This window comes from Rattus norvegicus, chromosome 2 (assembly GCF_036323735.1).
Source record: "Rattus norvegicus strain BN/NHsdMcwi chromosome 2, GRCr8, whole genome shotgun sequence".
NCBI lineage: Eukaryota > Metazoa > Chordata > Mammalia > Rodentia > Muridae > Rattus > Rattus norvegicus.
Genome location: NC_086020.1, coordinates 144,078,351 through 144,100,030, shown reverse-complemented (window position 1 = coordinate 144,100,030; position 21,680 = coordinate 144,078,351). Strand labels below are relative to the sequence as shown.

Here is a 21,680-nt window from a genome sequence, read left to right as displayed (position 1 = left end):
TTAAATTTATTATTTTAACATTTCCAGAAATCTCATCTTTAGTACAATATAAAAATCCACCTACATTTGTTAAATATAAATTCATGTAATTTGAGGTAGGCCTCACTGTGTGGCTGGGCCAGCCTAGCATTCCCTATGTAGACCAGGCAGTCAGGCTAGCTTTGAACTCATAAACTTACCCATCTGCAAAGGTGTACACTGCCAAGACCACATGAGTGCTTTTCTTCCTTTGTCTTTTCCCCTTTTTAAGACAGGATCTCACAACAATAACTGATCTACAGCCTAATTTGTAGTTCAGGTTGGCCTTGAACACAGTGATCTGTTGTACCTCTGTCTCCCAAGCGCTGGGGTTAAGGGTGGAAGACACTTGTGCATGTTATATTTACATTAAACAAAGAAAAAACCAAAACAAAACTGGTTTGACTGTCTCTGATCTAGAAATCAAAAATCTTCAGGTTTTTTAACATTTCAGATTTTGTGATTTTTTTTTAATTAGGAACATGCAACTATTTGCAGAAATACTTTAAAAGCATTGAAACACTTCCTAACCCAAGTTCTTTTGGTAAGGGACACTCAATCTTTGCCTGTATCTCCTAACAACCCATAATTTTATTTTCCCTATCTATACCAGAAATAATCCCTACTCCCCCTTGCACTCTTGGAACCAAGTGAAATTAAGGCAAACCTCCAGTTCCTCTGTATCTTTCCCTCTATAAACCATCTCCTTCGCTGTTAAAAATAAGAATAAAACACAATTGCGCATCTGATTCTCCCAAATCATTCAGGTTTCTATCATATGGCAAGTCAAAATACCAGGACAGACCTGAATATTACACAGTAAGATCTTTGTTGGCAATACTCAATCAATTTATAGTATAGATTTTTATGAATAAATGAGGACAAAGTTTACACAGACAAGAGATTTTTATAATGAATTGTTTCATTAAATACCACCAAGTTATAGAGAATCACCTTTAATGATACTGAGTGGGTGCTCTTGGTGGGGCATGGTACTGAGTGGTCTTGATGAATGATTCAGATTGAACATCTCAATCTAACTCACACACTGAAAGCAAATACCTATAGTTCTTGAAACACCATTTTACAAAGCCATTAGCATCATCAATGACAACGTGTTAAAGTTGACTGGTAGTTGACAGAGCCTTTGACATGAAGGGTTAGTGGGAAAAAGGGGAGCCAGCTAGGAACATAGAATGACTGCTCACAGGAACAAGGAAAGAGAAATGTTCTAAACTATATCTTGGTGTTACACAATCATATAAATATATTAAAATCATTTCACTGTATGTTTAAAATAAGCTTTAGACTATGAATTTTACGATAAAAATCTTCTAAGTGTATAACTTTGCCAAAATTAGGTCTTAAGGTAAAATATCTCTGGTGTGTTATTCAGACATTAGAATATATTCTACCTTCTAAAAAAGAACTTGGATTTCCAGAAGTTGCCTTCTGATGCGGCATGCACATTCCTATGGCCCCTCTGAATTTCACCATGGTGTGCAATGTTCAGGGTCAAGGGTCCAGAAGGTGAGGGTACAGCCTATCAGCCTCATCTTCAGACATTTGTAAAACACACCTCAGACACAGATATGGCTGTGTAAACAAGTGAGTGTGCTGACAGATTATTGCCACTGATGAGCACGTGAACCTCAAATTAGATAATGCAGAAGAGATTCATTCATAAAACAAAGTCAAGAAAACAACTGGCTTGAACCAAGCTGAACAGAGATAGTGTTTCCAAGTAGAAATGACCAACTGATGAGCTAAGAAGGCAGTACAGGGAGGGCAGTTCTGCAATAGTCACCTTCGCCTTCTTTTGATGAGCCTTATGTTATCATCAGGTGACAATAAATGCGGTGAGGTTGTTTCATTGAAAATATTGGATAAAAAGTATGAATATGATGCAAATGTTAAATTTGTGTATGTGGGAATATACGTAGCTTTTAATGAAGAAGGTTCATTGTGCTTCCTAGTTGTAGCAATTTGACACAAGCTAATGCCATCTAAGAGGAAGGAACTTCAATTGAGATAATGCCTCCCTAAGGTCATGAGACTGGGCTGTGGGCAAGCCTGTGGGCAATTTCTTAATTAGTGATTGATTGGGTAAGGACTAACCCTTTGTGGGTGGTGCTATCCCTGGGCTGGTGGTCCTGGGGATCACCTATTCTGTAAGAAAGCAGGCTGAGCAAGCCATGAGGAGCAAGCCAGTAAGCAGCACTCCTCCATGGCCTCTGCATCAGCTCCTGCTTCCAGGATCCTGCCATTTGAGTTCCTGTCATGACTTCCTCCAATGATGAATAGTGATGTGTAAGTATAAGCTAAAAAAAAAACCCTTTCCTTCCCAAGTTGTTTTTGGTCATGGTGTTTCATCATAGTAACACTAAGACTTTCGTGATTGAGAAAGCACCAAAGTTTTTACATTTAGTTTAAATCAGCGTTGCTTAACCAGGAAGCCTTCTAAAAGGATCAGGTAACAGGCTAGAATCTTTCTTCTAAAAGGATCAGTTAACGGGCTAAAATTCTTTGATGGCTCCTCCTAGCACTTAACCTACTGTGTAAAGATAAATGCAAATTGCCAATCATGTTTCTAAGCAACATTCAGGTAAATACAATTCTTCACTAGAGAAAAGCGTTTATGTGAAATGACTCTATGCTTGCTATAAAACCTTTTATAAGCAAGGTACAATGACAAAAGCCTGTAGCCTCAATTTCTTAGAAAGCTGATGTAAAAGGATCGTTTAAGCTAATAATTGGAGACTAGCCTGAACTATAACACAGTGAGGCCTCACCCCTCAACACCCACCTTACACCCACAGTCCCTATCCCAGTCTTGTAGGAAAAAAGAAAAAAAAAAAACTTGACATTAAAAAAAAAATTTCTTAATCTTTTATGATCATGATCTTCAAGGAAACCTGGAGGCTAATCAAGGGGCTGTTAGGGGAAACTGATCCCTTCAAATACTGAGATTTCCCACAGCAGATCTCAATGGTTTAATTCAGGTCCAGTCTGTGCTGAGGACGGACGACTTCTACATAAGCACATATGGTCACACTGGTACACTGTGCTTCCAGTTTGTGTACTAGAGTGGAGTACAGTGCCACCCACATAATGCCCAGGTGGTAGGACGCATCTGAAATGCCAACAGTGAAGGAGGGGAGACAGGCAGGTCCTAGGGCTCGCTTGTCAGCCTTCCCTGCCAACCCATGAACACCTGCCGAAAAAAAGCAAATAAATAAGGCAGCAAACCATACAACACACAGAAGTCAATCTCTAGACTCCACAGTAAACTCACAACACATCCATACACATAATGCATACATCCAAACAAGGAAAACTCTAACAAATCAAATTCAAGGACACGTTAAAATGATGTAGGCCATAAAGGTTCATTCAACATATGCATATCTGTAACTATAATTCAGCCCGTGAGCGAGAATAGAGACAAAAACCCCTCTGGAAGAGCATGCAGTGCTCTGAAACACTGAGCCATCTTTTGAGCCCCCAGGACCATTTGTAATCACAAATTAATCTTCTCCCTTCTTTGAAAGAATTCTAATAAACTTTAATAGTGGTTTTTATCTGAAATCAACTTCCTGATACAATACAATGTTTTCCAATTCTCATATTTTCTGTCTAGTTTATACTATATCTTACCTAAGAAATATCCTTGCAAAAATATCTTGATTCTAATCTACAATGGTTTACTTCTTCCTAACTTCAAAAGCTTATGAGAATTAGAGGAAATGTAAGATAGATGATACATACATACATACATACATACATACATACATACATACGTGTGTTTTAAGACTTGACAAGGTGCATGTCTTGCTTAAAAATCATGATTTCTATAAAATTTAATAGAAAATAAAACAAATACAGCACAACGTGACAAAATGAGGAAACAGCACAAGGTTGTTAAAAATACAGAAATCACCCAAGCATAATACTCATGGCTATAATTCCAGCACTGGAAAGGCAAAGGCAGGAAGATTGCTACAAGTTCAAGACCAGCCAGGGATGTATATATCATCCCTGGCTAGTGTGTGTGTGTGTGTGTGTGTGTGTGTGTGTGTGTGTGTGTGTGTGTATACACCTTGTCTCAAAAAATTCTTTTTAATTCTAAATAGAATAAAATATTTAAATATAATGAGAAAGATGGACTACAACACAGTTTCATCAAACCAACAATAAAAAGACAGTTCAGAGGCATCAAGGACAGTGTAGCTGTGATGGTTAGCTTTAACTGTCTACTTGACAAAACCTAAAATTACCTAAGAGTCTCAGTGAAAGAATGTCTATAGTGAACTGGCTTGTGGGTAACAGAGAGGTCTCCCAGAAGGCCAGTCTCATTTTGATGTCATATGCTATATGTAAAACTTTATCATTTTAAACAGAGTTCAGTAACTATATTTTTACTGTCGAGCACTTAACCACTGCTGTGTTTTTCTAGAACCTTCTATCCTAACAAAATGAAACTGTAGCCCCTAGCAGCACTTCATTCTCCTTTTTGTCTGAGATTTGACAACTTAGGGCAGCATATAAGTGGAATCATTCGGCATGTCTTGTGTGAGTGGCTCAATTCACTAGCATGTCTTAAAGATTGTTCTGTGCTGCAGAAGCCTAAAAGCTGCTTCCTTGCCTGGCTGGAAGAGCCCACGGCTTCTACGTGCTGCACGCACTTACTCATCCACCAGTGAATGTGAAATTCTTCCACTTCCTGATGTGTCAAAAAGTTCACTCTGTTCCTTCTTTCAGTTTTTTGGGGTGGGGTGTGATAGATTGCCTCGTTGTAAAAACAGAACTCCTATGAAGATTACAGCTGGCTTTGTTCAACAGTTATTGGTCAGCCCAGACAGAATGTTTGCTGAGACAGCATGTCTCCCATGATTGTCTGTCCTTCCTGAAGCAAACAGTTCAGAAAGGAAAGACCACAGAGTTCCACAGAGTTCCACAGAGCTGCGCCAGCTCATCAAGGTCCTCATTGCAAAGCCCCTCACCCGCCCTGTAAAGGGTCCGGGCCAGACTTCAGACCCCTCCACTGCCATGGGAGGGAGGCTGCCCTTTGCTGTGCACACTAATAGTGCAATCATGTGCTGAGGTCAGACTGTTCTCTTTCTGCGTTCAGTCTCTTTACTCAGTGCTTAAAGTCTCCTGGGCACAAGTCAGAAGTAGAACTTCAGAGTCACGAGTTAACTCTGATGTTTCTGAGTATTGACCCATTTTTTCACACACATATGAGTCCAACACATATTAGGAAAACGCTTTCTTGATCCAGCTTTAAAAGTGTATTCCATGTGATTACTCATAAACTTCTTACAGTCAAAGGACAATGTATAGGTCAAACTAGACAAGATGGAAATGTAGGGGCAGAGAGGCTAACAGAAACAGCCTTCATAGTTCTCTCAATGCCACTGTTGTCATCTGTACTGCAGGTTGTCAACCCCAGCATGAGCCACGCAGAAATGAGGAAGAAACAATTGACAATGAAATGTTTTCATGGACACTGACATCTTGAGCACTAGGGAAACATAGTAGAAAATCCTGGTTTTGTTGGTTATCAAAATATGCACAGTGTACTTCAAAGTATCCATCTCCCAAATCAGAATGTTCTATTTTTATGATTTTTCACACAAATGTCAATCCGACCACTGTAACATTGAAGGAAACCTGGATTTTATGCTAAGTGCTGCATTAAGGAGTGACATTCCCTCTAGCCCTCTCTGCAGCCTTTAAAGTGGAACATAGGAGAAAGTGGCTGCACTCTCACTCAGCTTCCCTATTTTAGGGGACTTCCCTGTTTAGGGGATTGAACTTCTCTATGTGAGCACTAACAGCAACTGACTGAGAAACGAACAAATTTGCTCACTCGTATCCCCACCTTCATCCCTCATTCATTAATGTGCAGTTCTTAGATGGAAACCAATATGGCCAATGATCTCCAGGGAGTTTGGGCATAGAAACACGACCTCTTTCATACTGTTAATGGTGGCAGACTGTCACACTTCAGATCATATACCACTGCCATTGTTACAACCCATTTCTTCTTTAAAATGAACTTTGATTGTGTGTACTTGGGGAGAGGTGGCCACAGAGGCCAAAGACGACAGATCCCCATGCAGCTAGAGTTACTGGGAAGTACCAGCCACAGGATGTGGGTGCTCTAAGTGGCTGACCCCTGCCCCAGCCCTATACCCTGCTGCCTTACAGTGTCCCCAGCTATGTTCCTGACCTTGTTTTCAGATGACAGACTCGCCCTGGCAAGTGTTTGCCTTCAAGTTTACACATCTGCTGGGAGGCACCTCTTTAATCTCCTGCTTCTTAAATGCTCATTGCTTCCTATCGTAATTTTTAATTCATATTTTTATTGTTTAATGTCCTTAATTGCTGAAAGAATATGTACTTCTCAAGAACATCAATATTTATTTTACAGATGTGTAAACAGTGCCTAATAAATATTAGGAGCTTAACATTTAAGAAAACAAATGTGTATACCACTTCTCTTGAGACTAACAATGAAACCTCTAAACGCCACTACCTGTTAACTGCTTTTTACAAAGTTTTAACATGTTTATATTAAAACTCTCTTATTCAAGGCTCAGTAGGAAAGTACCTGCCCACCTGCCTCAGAGGCACTGAATCCCCAGAGCCACTAAAAACAAATAAAAACCTGTTTTTATGTTTCCATTAAAGGCAGGTGTGGCGTTCTGAACAGTAGTCCCAGCTACTCAAAAGAATTCAAGACCAACATAGGCAACACAGTGAGATACTATCTCAGAAAGATTTTTAAGTGAAAAATGTCTTGTGAGTTTATTAAAAATGTGCATAAGTATACATACATTGAATATTACGGATGGCTCAGCAGTTAAAAGCAGTTGTTGATCGTGCACAGGACCCAGGTTTGGATCCCAGCATCCTTGTCAGATGGCTCACAACCCTCTTCCAGCTTCCCTCTTCTGGCCTCTGAAGGTACCTGCACACATGTGTACACATATGTACTCTCTGTCACACACATACATATAAAATAATTCTCTAAACATTATGAAACAAAATAATCCACGAACATGTTAATTCCGGGTGGTGGGTCTTTATATCATTTTTGGTATATTCTTCATCCCTATTTACATGGCTCAAAGTAAAAAAATCTCTAAAGTCTATTTATGTGCCATATTCTAAAGACTAGACTACATGAACCCTAATAAACCTGCCCCCACCACCTATTCAAGGGTTCTATTTTTGCACAATAGAGAAAACAGTTTAAATGAGCAAGCAACAGAGCTCTTAGTTCACTAGCCTAACTTAATATTCGGAGGGGATATAATTATTCCTTGTGAAGTAAAATGTGCAATTAAATTTTTTTTTGGCTCTTTTTTTCGGAGCTGGGGACCGAACCCAGGGCCTTGCGCTTTGCTTCCTAAGCAATCGCTCTACCACTGAGCTAAATCCCCAACCCCTTGAGCTAAATCCCCAACCCCTAAAATGTGCAATTAAAAAGTGAAGATTTATGGCCCAGCACATGATGGTATTGCCTTTAATCCCAGCACTGAGGAAACAGAAGCAGGTTGATCTCTGTGAGTTCAAGACCATCCTGGTCTACATAGAGAGTTCTAAGATAGCCAGGCTACATAATAGTCTTTGTCTTAAAAAAATCCAAATAACGATGGTGGTGGTGGTGGTGGTGGTGGTGGTGGTGGTGGTGGTGGTGGTGGTGGTAGAAGTGGTGGTGGTGGTGGTGGAGGTGGTGGTGGATGTGGGGTGGTGGTGGTGGAGGTGGTGGTGATGGAGGTGGTGGTGGATGTGGTGGTGGTGGTGGTGGTGGATGTGGTGGTGGTGGTGGTGGTGGTGGTGGAGGATGTGGTGGTGGTGGTGGTGGATGTGGTGGTGGTGGTGGATGTGGGGTGGTAGAGGTAGAGGTGGTGGTTGTGGAGGTGGTGGTGGTGGTGGTGGATGTGGGGTGGTGGTGGTGGTGGTGGTGGTGGTGGTGGTGGTGGTGGTGGTGGATGTGGAGGTGGTGGTGGTGGATGTGGTGATGGTGGTGGTGGTGGAGGTGGTGGTGGTGGTGGAGGTGGTGGTGGAGGTGGAGGTGGTGGTGGAGGTGGTGGTGGAGGTGGTGGTGGAGGTGGAGGTGGTGGTGGAGGTGGTGGTGGAGGTGATGGTGGTGGTGGAGGTGGTGGTGGAGGTGGAGGTGGTGGTGGAGGTGGTGGTGGAGGTGGTGGTGGAGGTGGTGGTGGAGGTGGAGGTGGAGGTGGAGGTGGAGGTGGTGGTGGAGGTGGAGGTGGTGGTGGTGGTGGTGGTGGTGGTGGTGGTGGAGGTGGTGGTGGTGGTGGTGGTGGTGGATGTGGTGGTGGTGGTGGTGGTGGATGTGGTGGTGGTGGTGGATGTGGTGGTGGTGGTGGATGTGGTGGTGGTGGTGGATGTGGTGGTGGTGGTGGTGGTGGTGGTGGAGGTGGTGGTGGTGGTGGATGTGGTGGTGGTGGTGGATGTGGTGGTGGTGGTGGATGTGGTGGTGGTGGTGGTGACTCAGGTCTGTAGCTGCTAGAGGTTGCCCATACCCCACGGAGGACAGATAGGCAGCACTAATTTTACTCAGTGGAATTGGAAAAAAAGAAAAGGACATGACAGTGGGAAAATGACCTGTTGAGGGGGTTCTAGGGAAAATATGAGGAAAGCTTTAGTGAGTATGGTCAAAACTGTATACATGTCTGAATAAATAAAAATATTTTAATATTTTTAAAAATCAAGCAAAGGACAAATCTTGAGCAAATAATTTCTCCATTATGAGTGTTTAATTACACACAAAATATTCACTTTTTAAAAAAATTACTTCTGTTTATATGTATGCATGAGTGCTTGCCTATATGTATGTGCACCATATACATGCTGTTATTGCCCACCAAGGCCAGAAGTGTTTGGGGAGGTTAGACGGTGCAGCCTTGCTAATCACTGGATTCACACTTTGAGATTAAAAGCCTTGTGCCACTTCCAGTTGTCCTCTCTGCTTTGTTTGCAGTTGAAGATGTGAGTGAGCTCTCAGCCTCCATTCCTGCTGCCTGCCACTTGCAGCTATGCATTCCTGCCATGCTAGACTCTTACCCCTCTGAACCATAGGCCAAAATAACCCTTCCTGCCATGAGTTGCTCTAATCATGGTGTTTTATCCCAGCAATAGAAAAGTAACTAATGCACTGGCAGGAACTAGTACACAGGTGAGTGATGGGCACTAGGAACTAAACTTCACTCCTCCGTACGTGCACAATGGTTGAACCACTTCCCCAGTGCTACCCCTAAAATACTCTATTCCATACAGTAGTTCTAACAATGAGTAAGACTGCCACAGAGAACGAAAGCAGCAGGCACATGCATCAGTAGACAGCATGTCTCAATCAGCTACAGTCCCAAGCTTAGGTAACTGTGATGCCATGGTCACTGGTATCCCAATCCCAACTGGCAAATGGCTCAGCACGCAGACCCAAGAGTAAACAAAAGCAAGCAAACAAACAAACAAAACCACTCAGCTTTTTTAGGTCTTCTGAACTACTCCAAGTACCAATTTTGTTCCATCAGTGAGTTATATCAGGATACAGAAACCATACAATACACTAAATTATGTATGATAGTAAGTATAAGATACAGATGTACAGAGCAGGAGAGTGGGACCATCAGGCTTGAGAAAACCGCTGAGAATAACAGACATGTTTGTCAAATTCATACTGTATAAATATGCTATACAAATGTTTCATAGCTATATAAATGTTAGTGCTTACCAAAGTACACATGCACTACCTGCAAGTGTGTTCAATCATGAGTCACAACTCTGTTCTTAATAGTTTATGAAAAAGATAACCAGAAATGGCCTTTAATCCAAGCACCTAGGAGGCAGAGACAGAGGCAGAAAGATTTCTGTGAGTTCAGTGTCAGCATGGCCTACATAGAAAGTTCCAGGCCAGATATAGATACCTGTGAGACCCTGTCTCAAAAAACTAAGTAAATAAATAAATTATGATAAGAGGTTAAGACTGACAGCCCCAGAAGGATAAACATAAAGGGGGATCCTTCTCCAAAGCTGGGGTCCAGTCCTCAAATGCATATGGTGGAAGAAAATTAGGCAACAGATAATTTCAGAAGGTGGTCCACACAGGGCTGATTCAAAGCTGTCAGGAAAGCAAGACACAACCAGAGTCTCCAGTCTAAGCAAGGAAATACTGGTGTGCAGAGATCATCAGGGAATTGCTGCAGAATACCTATTGTTATATGCAGTATTCATAAGATGTGGCTAAAGAATCCTCACTTACTAGGCCTACACAGACCTAAGGGCCTTGTAGAGTTAAGGGCCCTGACAACTGAGGCCTGCATACAAGCAGAAACCCTGGAGGACATCACCTGCCCTCACACCCACCTACCTGCTGCTTTCACTCACTGCTATCCCAACTCGGGGATGCAAACACTAACACACAACAGCACATGGCTTCTTTTTGGTATTCAAAATGCAAATACAAATGCACATAATAAAAACTATTTCCTAAGTAGAAAAGACAATTCTATTGGAAAGTAGATGTGTGTGTGTGTGTAATATTCTGGCAAAAAAACTCATCAACACTTTGCCCAAGGCTTGGGTGAGACCATGTTCATGACTCAATTTAAAGGTGACAATTGACCTGGCACAGGAAATTTCAACACAGCCCTGCATTTAGGCAGAGTATTATTTCTCTCTGCTTACTAAGTTGATAGTGAACATTAGGAACAAGGGGTAAAATAGAATTGGAAAACTTGCAATTTGACCAGAAAAGAAGAATGATCCCAAGCACCAAGAAGTTGAACTTAACAGGACAATAACATGAGGACAACTCAGGTTTGGCCATCTTCCATCCATCACAGGATCATCATGTAAGAGGAATGCATTTGAAAGCCTTTGCTTGAGGATGCCTGCTTTCCTAAGGCTGCCTAGGAAACTGCTTCCTAGATTCAGCACCCAGGCAATCAGTGGTAACTCTTAGTCCAAGGAGGCCAAGATACTGCCTAAGCTGCCAGACACTGGAATCATCCGTGTGTTGCAGGCTTTATAGCAATGCAGAATGCAATAGTTATAGGGTCAGAAAAGCATCCACTCAGACTTTAAAGAAAACCTCAAAAGCCAGGTATGTTTAACCAAGTCAAAGTCCCTGAAGGCAAACACTAAGAGGACAATGTGTGAGGCGGTGAGAGTGAGTGGAGGAGGACACAGTGGAGATCCTGGGAAGTGAGAAATCACAGGAAGATAGAATGTCTACTGAGACAGGCAGCACTAGAGCTGGCTCAGTGAAGAGGCCACAGGGCCTGGAGCCAGCAAAGCTACAAGGCAGAGTTGCCCTAGTCCTTGAAGACTCTCACTGTGTGTGTGTCCAGAAGCCAGACATGGAACTACAGGACTCAACCTTTGCCCTGTTGTTTTCAGCTGTGCTTCAGGCCACCTCTCCATGTCTGCACCCCTCCCTTTTTAACGGGGGTTGTGACACAGTAACTTTAACTGCCCCATAGTCGCTCTTTTTCACTTTACTGGGGTTCACAACTAGCAGTCTGCTTGAAGCTCAGAGTATAGTTCAGACTATAGAACGATACAGAGACTCCTGGAGATGACTAAATGCAGTTTGCACTATGAGATAGGCATGTCTGTGGGGGAGCCAGGGACAAAATGAGAATTTCAGTAAGAAATGTCCCTCACAGGCAGGCTCATGTGTGAAAGGTGTGGTACTGTGGCAGCTAGCTTGGTAGCTCGCTGTGATGGCATGACATTCAGTACTCTGCATTGTGAAAGGATGGTCCCGGTGCTGCCATATTGGGAGGTGGCGAAAACTGTAGGAGGAGGAGCCTGGTGAGAAGTAGGTTACTGAAGTGTGCCTTCAGATGGTATCCTTTTCTAACCTCACTGTTTTCTGGATTTCAGGATTTCCTTCCTACGAAGCTACAATAATCACAACTGAATGGTGCTTCTGTGAGCAGGTACACAGAGTAAAGCAGCAGAGCCTCGCCCATGTACCCACATAGAGCAAACAACCGATTTAAAAGGTGCAGAGCCCAGAGAATACTGTCTTCAGCCAGGGGTACTGGAACAAAAGGATCTCAACATTCAAGACAGGGAACCTCTGACCTAACTGACACTGCAACAAACAACGACAGAAAAGTGGATCAGTGACCAAAACAGAAGAGAAAACTCCTGGAAGAAAATACAGGTTCAGACCAGATTATGACAGTGCACACCTGTAAATTCCATGCAGAAAACATCCTAAATTCATATAGCTTGTGCTGCATATTTAAATCTAATTTCAAAAGGAAAAATAAGCCAGGAACCATGGGTTACCTGTAGCCTCAAAAGTTGGGAGGCAGAGACAGGTGAACTCTCTGAGTTCTAGACCAGCCTAGTCTACACAGCAACAGGCTCCAGGCCAACTATATACTGAGAAGGGTGGGGGGAGAGGGGAGAAGGGAGAGGGGGTGAAAAGGAAGAGGGGAGAGGGGAGGAGGGGTGAGAGGGGAGAGAGGGGAGAGGGGGAGAGGAAGGGAGGGAGAAGGAGGGAGGGAAGAGGGGAGAGGGGGAGAGGGGAGAGGGGAGGAGAGGGGAGGGGGGTGAGGGGAGGAGAGGGGAGATGGGGAGAGGAAGGGAGAGAGAAAGAGGGAAGAGGGGAGGAGGGGGAGAGGGGAGAGGGAGGGAGCTAAAAGATGTAAGAAGTTTCCATGTTAGCAACGACTTCTTAGAAACAGCACCAAAAGCATGAGTAAACAGATACAGATTGGGTTTCCTCAAATTGAAAACCTTTATGTGTCAAAGAACATTATTAAGATAGAGGCCACACCCAAATGGACAAAAAAAATGTACATCATATATATATCTGATTCAGATCTCACATCCGAAGTCCAGAAAGAAGCTAGACAGACAGCTCAATCATTAAGACTACTTGTTGCTCTTTCAGAAGACTAGAATTCAGTTCCATGTTTAGAGCATCCACTTCAGACTGCTCACCACAACCTGTAACTCCAGCTCCTGAGGATCCAACACCCTCTTCCAGCTCCAAGGGCACCATGTACACACAGACACACAAAAAACAAAAACAACATAAATCTTTTCGGGTGTTTTTGTTTGAGCTTTTTTGGTTTTGGTTTTGGTTTGGGGAGACCGGGTTGGTTTGGTTTTCTTGAGACAAGGCTTCTTTCTATGTAGACCTGCCTGCCCTGGATTTCACTCTGTAGACAATGCTGGCTTGAACTCGAGATCCACCTGCCCCTGCCTTCAGAGTGCTGGGATGACAGAAGTATGCCACCACTGCCCAGCCATATAAACCACTTTTTAAAAATTCAATATCAGGGCTGGAGAGATGGCTCAGCGGTTAAGAGCACCCGACTGCTCTTCCAGAGGTCATGAGTTCAATTCCCAGCAACCACATGGTGGCTCACAACCATCTGTAAAGAGATCCGATGCCCTCTTCTGGTGTATCTGAAGACAGCTACAGTGTACTTATATATAATAAATAAATAAATCTTTAAAAAAAAAAAATTCAATATCAAAACGATAAACTGTAAAAGGCAAAGGACTTAAATAGATAATACTTCAAGAAAATACGCAAATGTCAAGCAAGTGTGTGAAAAGATGTCCAAGTCCATTCATGCCAAAGCAGCATTAATCAAAACACAGGAGGGCGGGCATAGCTGTGCACACTTGTAATTCCAGCCCTTGGGCAACTAACAGATCTTTAGATCCAGGCCAACCTGGTCTACACAGCTAGTTCCAGGCCTAATGAGTCCCTGTTTCCAAAAAACAAAACAAAACAACAACATATATATATATATACATATATATATATATATATATATATATATATATATATTTGTTGCTCTTTCAGAAGACTAGAATTCAGTTCCAGGTTTAGAGCATATATATATATATATATATATATATATATATATATATATATATAGAGAGAGAGAGAGAGAGAGAGAGAGAGAGAGGAAGCTGGAGATGGATCAGTAGATAGAGTGCTTGCCACACAAATATGAGGACCTAAGTTCAGATACCCAACACTTGGAAAGATGGTCATGGTGATGCACAACTACACCCAGTGCTGAGGAGACAGAAACAGGGAGACTGTGGAGCTTACTGTCCAGCTTTGCTGGGTAAACCAGCAAGTGACATGTTAGTGAGAGACTGTCTCAAAAGTTGATGTAGAAAGAAACTAAAGAAGGGACCAGCATCGTACATACTCAGTCTTACCTGTATATGCACAAACATGTACCAGCATATACCAAGGACATACACTGAGCAAAGAAGGTTAAAAAAAATGAACAAAGAAAGAAATATGAAATGCTACAAGAAATGTGAAGAAATTAACAACACCATTGCCAAAGTAAATACAAGAATTTTTTAGATAATATGAAAAACAGCAAAGTGCTCAAAAACCTAGACACAGGCTTACCATAAGCAATTTCACTTAAAGAAATGAAAACTGGTACTCAAACAAATCCCCATTTAATAGAAACACGAAACATAGCAGGTAAAGAGTTGAAACCATCCAAATATTCACCAATATTAAATAAATTGGTTTTGTTTATAAAGGAATATTATACAGCATTAAAAAGTACTGGTAAGCCAGGCATAAACAATCATATAACATTTGATTCCATATAAATTACCCAGAGTAAGTAAATACATAGAAAAGGAAATGATTATTAGTAGTTGGGATGGTTAAGGATAGTAGGAAAATAAGAAGTAACTGCTAATGGTTTAGGATTTTTATTTTGAAGTGATAAAAATGTTTCAAACTAAACAAAAGTGGGGTGTACAACAATGAAAACATACAAAATGCCACTGAATTGCTTTGTTTTAATTGGTTAGATCTTTTGGGTATATGGGGTTGTGTGCATATGGGGTACATGCATTTTAGTGTGCTGGTATGTAACATGTGCACACATATGTGGAGGCCAGCAGAGGATATGTTGTGTTCCTCTGTCACCCTGTAACTTACTAACTTGAGACAGGCTCTCTCACTGAACTAAGAGTTTGCCTTTTCAACTAAGATGCCCAGCCAGCAAGCTCACAGTCTCCCCTTGGCACTCACAGCCATGCTCAGCTTCTTACATGGAAGCTACAAATTGGGACTCAGGTCCTCATGTTCCAGGGCAAGTGCTAACCCACTACACCACTTTCCCAATTCCTAAGAGGTTAAGTTTCTTAGGTCAATATCAATTTTAAAAAACAATTAGCATTTATGATTTAGAAGTATATAGCACTTTCTTCCTAAAGGTCACACATGGAAATTACAAGAACAGTAACCAGACAATCTTCAACACTAATGAGGTGTTTTAAGTAAGTAAAGTTAAGAGCCAATGTCTGCTTTCTCTCAGTGCTTCATACAGAAATAGTCATCTCTCATTAGCTCAACAGAATTCTTTCCCAGTGGAATGCACTCCCTCTGCAAACTTTAAGTAGATATTTCAATCATTATATACTGAACTTAACTAGACAACATTTAAGTAACAAAACATTAACACATTTCTAAGTTCCTTAGAAATTTTTCTAGATCAAATTCCTTTACCCAACGAGAAGTCTTCATACATTAGTGAATAAAAGTGTCCCAAAGTTTGCTGTTTTTTTTTAATTAGACAAATATGGCTAAGCACATTTACATGTTTTAATGTGTGGATGTTTCATGATTATCAGCACCCTAAAAAATAAATAAAATAAAATATACATGATATTAACAATCTTTTATAGACTTTGCAATTAAAAGTGATTTCTTAAAGGTCTATGATAATCATTGAAACAGCATTAGTGTCTTCTTCTAGTCTTGCCTTGTAAGAAGGCAAAATGACATAAAAAACTCTCTCAACAAGTAAGGGGGGAGACAAGAGAGCAATAGAAAATGAATATGCTTAACACACTTAATAAGAATGAATGAAAATATCATAATGAAACTTACTATTATACATAATTCATATGTCCTAGGAAAAAGCAAAGTGCCTGACCATGTTACTTGCTGTGTAAAGTTCCATAGCAGGTCACACGGATGTCAAAGCAGTTTGTAACTAGCTTGGGATTCAGCACAGGAGCTCCACATCCACTTGTCCTCCCTCAACACGGTCCCTTGCTGTCCCCATGCTCTCTTATTTTCTGCCTCAATGAACTCTGTCTACCCCAGCCTCTCATGCTGTTCCTTGTGTGTACCACCACGCGCTAACCAAACGAACCCCATTATGCTAGGGATCCTTTTTCTTTAAACGTCCTCAAATCAGGGACTGACATGTTCTGATTCATCTAGCATCTCAAACGAGGAAATGATGCAAGTGACTACTGAATAAACATAAAAGGGCGAAGAGTTACTGTGACCTAGTATTAAAGCTAGATAAAGTACTACAGCTCGTTTTCCTCTATGTGAGAGCTGGCAGTTATAAAGTAACCACATGTGTTTACTGTGCTTTCAGAAGGTCCACAGGTCATTAGTAAACAGCATCAAAACATGATCCTGATCTGGTAGAAACCTAGCCTTCGACTTAACTTAGTTAACCAAAAGTGGTTATTCAGCTTGATCTGTAGTCAACAGAAGCTTATAATCAGCTCTATTTTATCTATGCTAGTAAAGCCAAATATTAATGCAACATCTTTGTAAGACATCTCAAAAGCTGATCTATAAGCTGAAAAATCCCAGTTGCCTTACCAATGAGAAAATTAACTGAGAAGAAATTGTTATTGTCAGTGAACAATGAGACCCAAATTCCCTTAATGTTAATGCTTTTGTCTCCAATAACCTCATTTCCATTGGTCTCCTACATCAGCAAGAAACACTATTCACAGCCCCCCTCTCTTTGTTCATCTAGCAAATGCATGCCACTTAATTCTTTCTGCAGTACAAATATCCTTCAAAACCGGCTTTGGCACGGCCTCTTCCTGCCTGTTATAAGCATTTAATGCACACCTACATTGCTGTGCATTAAGAGCTTTCTGACGTTAATGTTTGTCTAAGAGGAGATAACAATAGTATATTTGGAGCTAGGACAATTTAACATTCAACAGAATGCATTACATTTGGCACTGTTCAAAGGGAAAGCCACTGTACAGGGAGGGAAGAGAAAAGAGAAGAAGCATAAGGAAGACATGATCTCCTCCTTCAGAGGGCTCTGCTCAACCAAATCATTCTGATTTGCCTGGCATATCATTCTAATCTATGTAGTGTGACTTGAACAAGCTGTACAAAAACATCTAATTACCATTACTAAAAAGGCATACATTTCTCCCACATAAAGACAAGCTTCAGAAGGACAAGGGTTTTTGTCCCTTCAGTTAAGTGATGCCCACTTAGTGCCTAGAGCATTACACAACAAAGCAGGTACTGAGTAAATATTTGTTGAGTGAAAACTGCTGGGGGAAAATAAGGAAGAAAAGAAATGCAAGCAGCAGAATTCAAGTAATGTTTTCATATATGCAAACTTTCTGGTCTCTTGTCATGCTCACCAACAAACACAGTTTTGTTTGACTGGCCAGTTACAACAGAGAACTAAATGTAAGTCACTGACAAAATTCAGAACTTAACTGAAAATCAAGTAATTCCACATAAGCCCTAGAAAATCTGGTAAAAGAAAGAAATCTATAGGCCCATCTATTACTACTTAGTCCAGAGACCCTTTTGATGTTAAAGAGGGCTTTCAAACATTGTACCTTCTGTCTTCCCACAGGTCCCATTAGCTGAGGTTATAATGATAACACAAACACCTCTGTAACTGTCTATCATTTTCCATACATTAACAAATTTTCAAAACAACTCCAAATCAAAGCTGTTGCTATCATCATTTCACAGAAAGAGAAAACTGAAGCAAGAGAATGGAAGGCAATAGGATTTTGTCAGATTCATTCTGCCCACTATCCCAGGGAGCCTTCTTACCCTTTGACGTTTCTCTGTGTAATCTTGGGTAGAAACAGTACACTCTTCCAGCTGCACACCCTCTTTGTCATCCCCCAAAGTCCCTTCCCATCTCTAAATAAAGGTTTTGCTATAATCAATTCAAGTTAACAAAGCTATAATAAGATTTAAGATTTAACACGGAAATGTTGCTGAACACATGTTTAAATGCCTTTCAGAAAAAAACATCTTTCGACATTCTCGATGTGAGAAGCTCTAGTCTCCAATTTACTGTTCTTAAGAAATGGGAGGAGCCTTATATGTTAGGCGACTTTTCCTTTCCACTCATTTCCCTCCTGTTGCCCCTAAACACTAATAAAATATGATACAGGGAAAACAATCAGAGCATTGCTACTACGGGGATTCTCAGTCCTAGGGAGACTCAACTCAGGAGCTGAGTCAGTGCAGTGACCAAACAGGAATGGCAGTTCGGGCTAGTTCCCCATGGTGAGAGCATCATTGCTCCTCTGTCCATGGAGGACAGCGCTAACAGTATTCATTTACCTTCACACACTGAACATCTTCTCAAGGTCCATCATTCAGTCTCCTCCTACACATCAGTACACTAAAATCTGTTCATAGGAAGAGTCCTGGTTTACATTTATAACATCACTACCTCCTTGCCAGAACTGACATGCCCCAGCCATGTGAATTGCCAATGCCATTTTAGCTATGTCAAGCCTATCCTTCATTTCATGGCTTCTACTTCTCCAATGGACACTAATTGTTGCCAAATTAATGTTCATAAAAGAGGGATTTGTATCAATAAAAAATCACATGCAAAATTCTTAACCCGGTGCTTGAGGATTCCACAATCAGTACCATTTTTCTTCATCAGCCTGATCCTTAAATATACAACTTTGGCAAATGTTCCCTTGACTTTTCTTCCTCTATACCTTTGCTCTAACCATGTCCTGGTAGGGACTGTTGTCTCCACACCTCCTCCACTTACTAACAATCATGCAAATAGCCACATCCTCAATGTAGAGTTAAGCAAACTTCTCAAAGTCAACAGCAAAGGAAAACTCAAAATACCCAATAGCATTTTATGGGGGATGGGGGTCTTATGATGTATGTAATATATGCATATATACACATGTGCATAGACTTGAAAAGGCAAAGAGGGATATCAGGTGCCCTTTATTAGTCTATAAGTTGACACTTTATTCCCTTGAGACAGGGTCTCTTACTCTGGTTTGTTGCTAGCCTGATGGCCAGCCAAGTCTACATAGCGAGATTCCCCTAATAATAATAGTAATAATAATAACAACAACAACAAATATTATTTTATATTGTTAAAAATATATCTGACCAGTAAGATGGCTCAGAGAGAAAGACATTTGCTGACAAACATGAAGACTTGAGTTTGATCCCTGGATCCCACATCATAGAAAGACACAACTCCCACAAGTTGTCCTCAACCTCTACATATGCACTGTGAGCATATGTGTACACATACAAAAAAACAAATTTTAAGTCATAATTGTACTATTATCTACCATACTAATGAATCTGAGAATTGTATGTGATAATACAAAGTAATTAGAAACCTATTTGACTCATAGCTAATCTTATTTTTATTATTAGGTATTATTTATACACCGCGACATAAATTTTGACAATAGCAACCACATACTTTCATTCTTCTCAAATCAATTTCTGTGCGGTGCAACATCTTCATAAAACATTAATTTTATGTTTTATGTGAGTTCAATAATTATCTACAGAATATGTGGATTTAGAACCATCATTCATGGACAGGCTTTGTTAAAATGAACTCACGTGTCTATCAATCCTGTTTCTTCTGAGAAACGTAACAATGCTTACTAGCTGCCTTCCCCTTTTTGTGTCACAGGAAACCACAGTATGTGGCACTATTCAGTAATAACAAGTCAAACAGTGGAAATCACAACTTTGGCTTACTCACTTTCTTTCAGCTATATATTACTATTTCCTAATTTTAAAATGTCCAAAGTCATAAGCTTTACTATAAAAGCCAACTATTTTTAGCTAATGCTAACATGACATTATTTTATCAAGCCAGTTAATATACAGCTAATAAAAACTACAAAACATAAAGTGTCTCGATCAACTCAATAAACCTACCCCAAGAGGTAAACACCTACTCTACCCTCACTTTGCTGAAATTAGTGCCCCAAAGCTGATATAAACTGTTAGTCTCAGATGCAGAAATATCAAAGGAAGTAGGCTGCATGCTAGTAACAAGCTAGGCTCCTCTAAAATTCTTACAGAAATAGGAGGACAAATGAGTGGTTAACCCCAAACCCTCCCATACTCAATTTCCCTAACCATGGTTTTTACCATGGCATTACTTAACACCGCACATCAAGACATCATGTTGACTTCAAGTAAGGCAGAGAAAAACATACACATACTACTACGACATTACTAACATTCCCTATACAGAGACTGAAGTTCTGTATAATCAATTCAATGAAGCTTAACTATGTACAGACATACTATATTTTATCTCATTTAATCTTCACAGCTTTACCTTTTTTTCTTTTTTTCTTTTTTTTTTTTTTACTTATTGTGTGTGTATGACTTGGGAGGTAAGACATATACCACAAGATTCATGTAGAGAGCAGAGAACAGTTTTATGGAGTCAGTTCACCCCTTCCACATTTGTGTGGGTTCTGGAAATCTAATCCAGATCATTAGGACTGCACAGCAATCTCTACTACTCACCAAACGATCCCACTAGCCCTTCCCATAGTCACTGAAGACTGGAGGGTTAAGTCTAGTCTGATCCCCAAATTTGAAACTCTTTGGAAACAGTTTTTCAATACACTTTACATTTTCCTCACTATCCACATTAACAAACAAACAAACAAAAACTGTGCCTGAAATTGACTCTTTCACCATAAATTACAAAAAAAAAAAAAAAAAAAAAAAAAAGATTAATGAATCCCTGTGGCCCTCTACACTCAACTCCTATTTAACTACCACAGTCCAGCTGCATTCCTCTGTAATGGAGTTATCTTTTTGACTCATTGAAAACTGTCTTTAAACAAAGCTTGATGGTCCCGTAATTCCAGAACTGGGTAAGCTGAAGCAAAAGAATGACAAGTTTGAAGTCAGTCTGGGCTACACCTAGGGACCCTGTCTCAAATAAATAAATAATGACCCTGTGGCCAATTAAAGTCTGAAAAGCTCTTCCCTAAATCTTTAAATTGCCTGTCTCTACTGGCTCTTGGGAGGCACGGCCACTTTACTGTATTGTATCAGAAAGTGCAGCTGTCTTCTCGGCACTGCTGAAAGGAACGCAGTTTCCACTGGAACTGCTGCATCACTGGGAGCAAGCAGTACCACCCAGGCAGGTTTGGGACCAGACATCTGCCCCTAGCAGCTGCCCACGGTGCTGAAACTGAGGATAAAACGGGAGTTAAAGGAAATTAACTACTGCCAGATTAGAAAAAAAAATAGGGCAAATGGCCGTAACCAAGCAGAGAATATGCAGCAAAGGCTACCAAAGTTGTTTCCCTTTTAGGGGCAGATCAACTCAATAAGCGTCCTTGCAAAAGTTCGGACTTCCAAGATTGGGTGGAGAGAGAAAAAAAAAAAAAAAAAAAAAAAAGCAGTTGTGTGGCCCTAGCAAGGTCACGTCTAAGCCTGCAGGCTTAGCTTTTACGGAAGGGGAGTGGATGAGAAAGGAAGGAAGCGAGCGATGAGATTTTTTTTTCTTCTTCTTCTTTTTTAAAGAAAAAACAGTCCCGAGAGT

The 21,680-nt window shown here is 40.8% G+C and overlaps 2 protein-coding genes across 5 annotated transcripts in view; one reads left to right on the top strand and one right to left on the bottom strand.

Annotated features, from left to right (window-relative positions):
* Window positions 1-21,680, top strand: part of Rpl12-ps2 (ribosomal protein L12, pseudogene 2) — an 852,478-nt gene that overhangs the window by 686,848 nt on the left and 143,950 nt on the right. The gene's annotated exons all lie outside the window — the stretch shown is intronic.
* Rnf13 (ring finger protein 13) overlaps window positions 1-21,680 on the bottom strand; it is a 134,995-nt gene that overhangs the window by 111,490 nt on the left and 1,825 nt on the right. For 2 of the 4 annotated variants that reach the window (XM_063282535.1, XM_039103124.2), the window contains exon 2: window positions 6,861-6,994. The exons of the other annotated variants lie outside the window; for them this stretch is intronic. The gene's annotated coding sequence lies outside the window, so the exon portion shown is untranslated. The remainder of the gene's footprint in view (window positions 1-6,860; window positions 6,995-21,680) is intronic. 4 annotated transcript variants of the gene reach the window in all.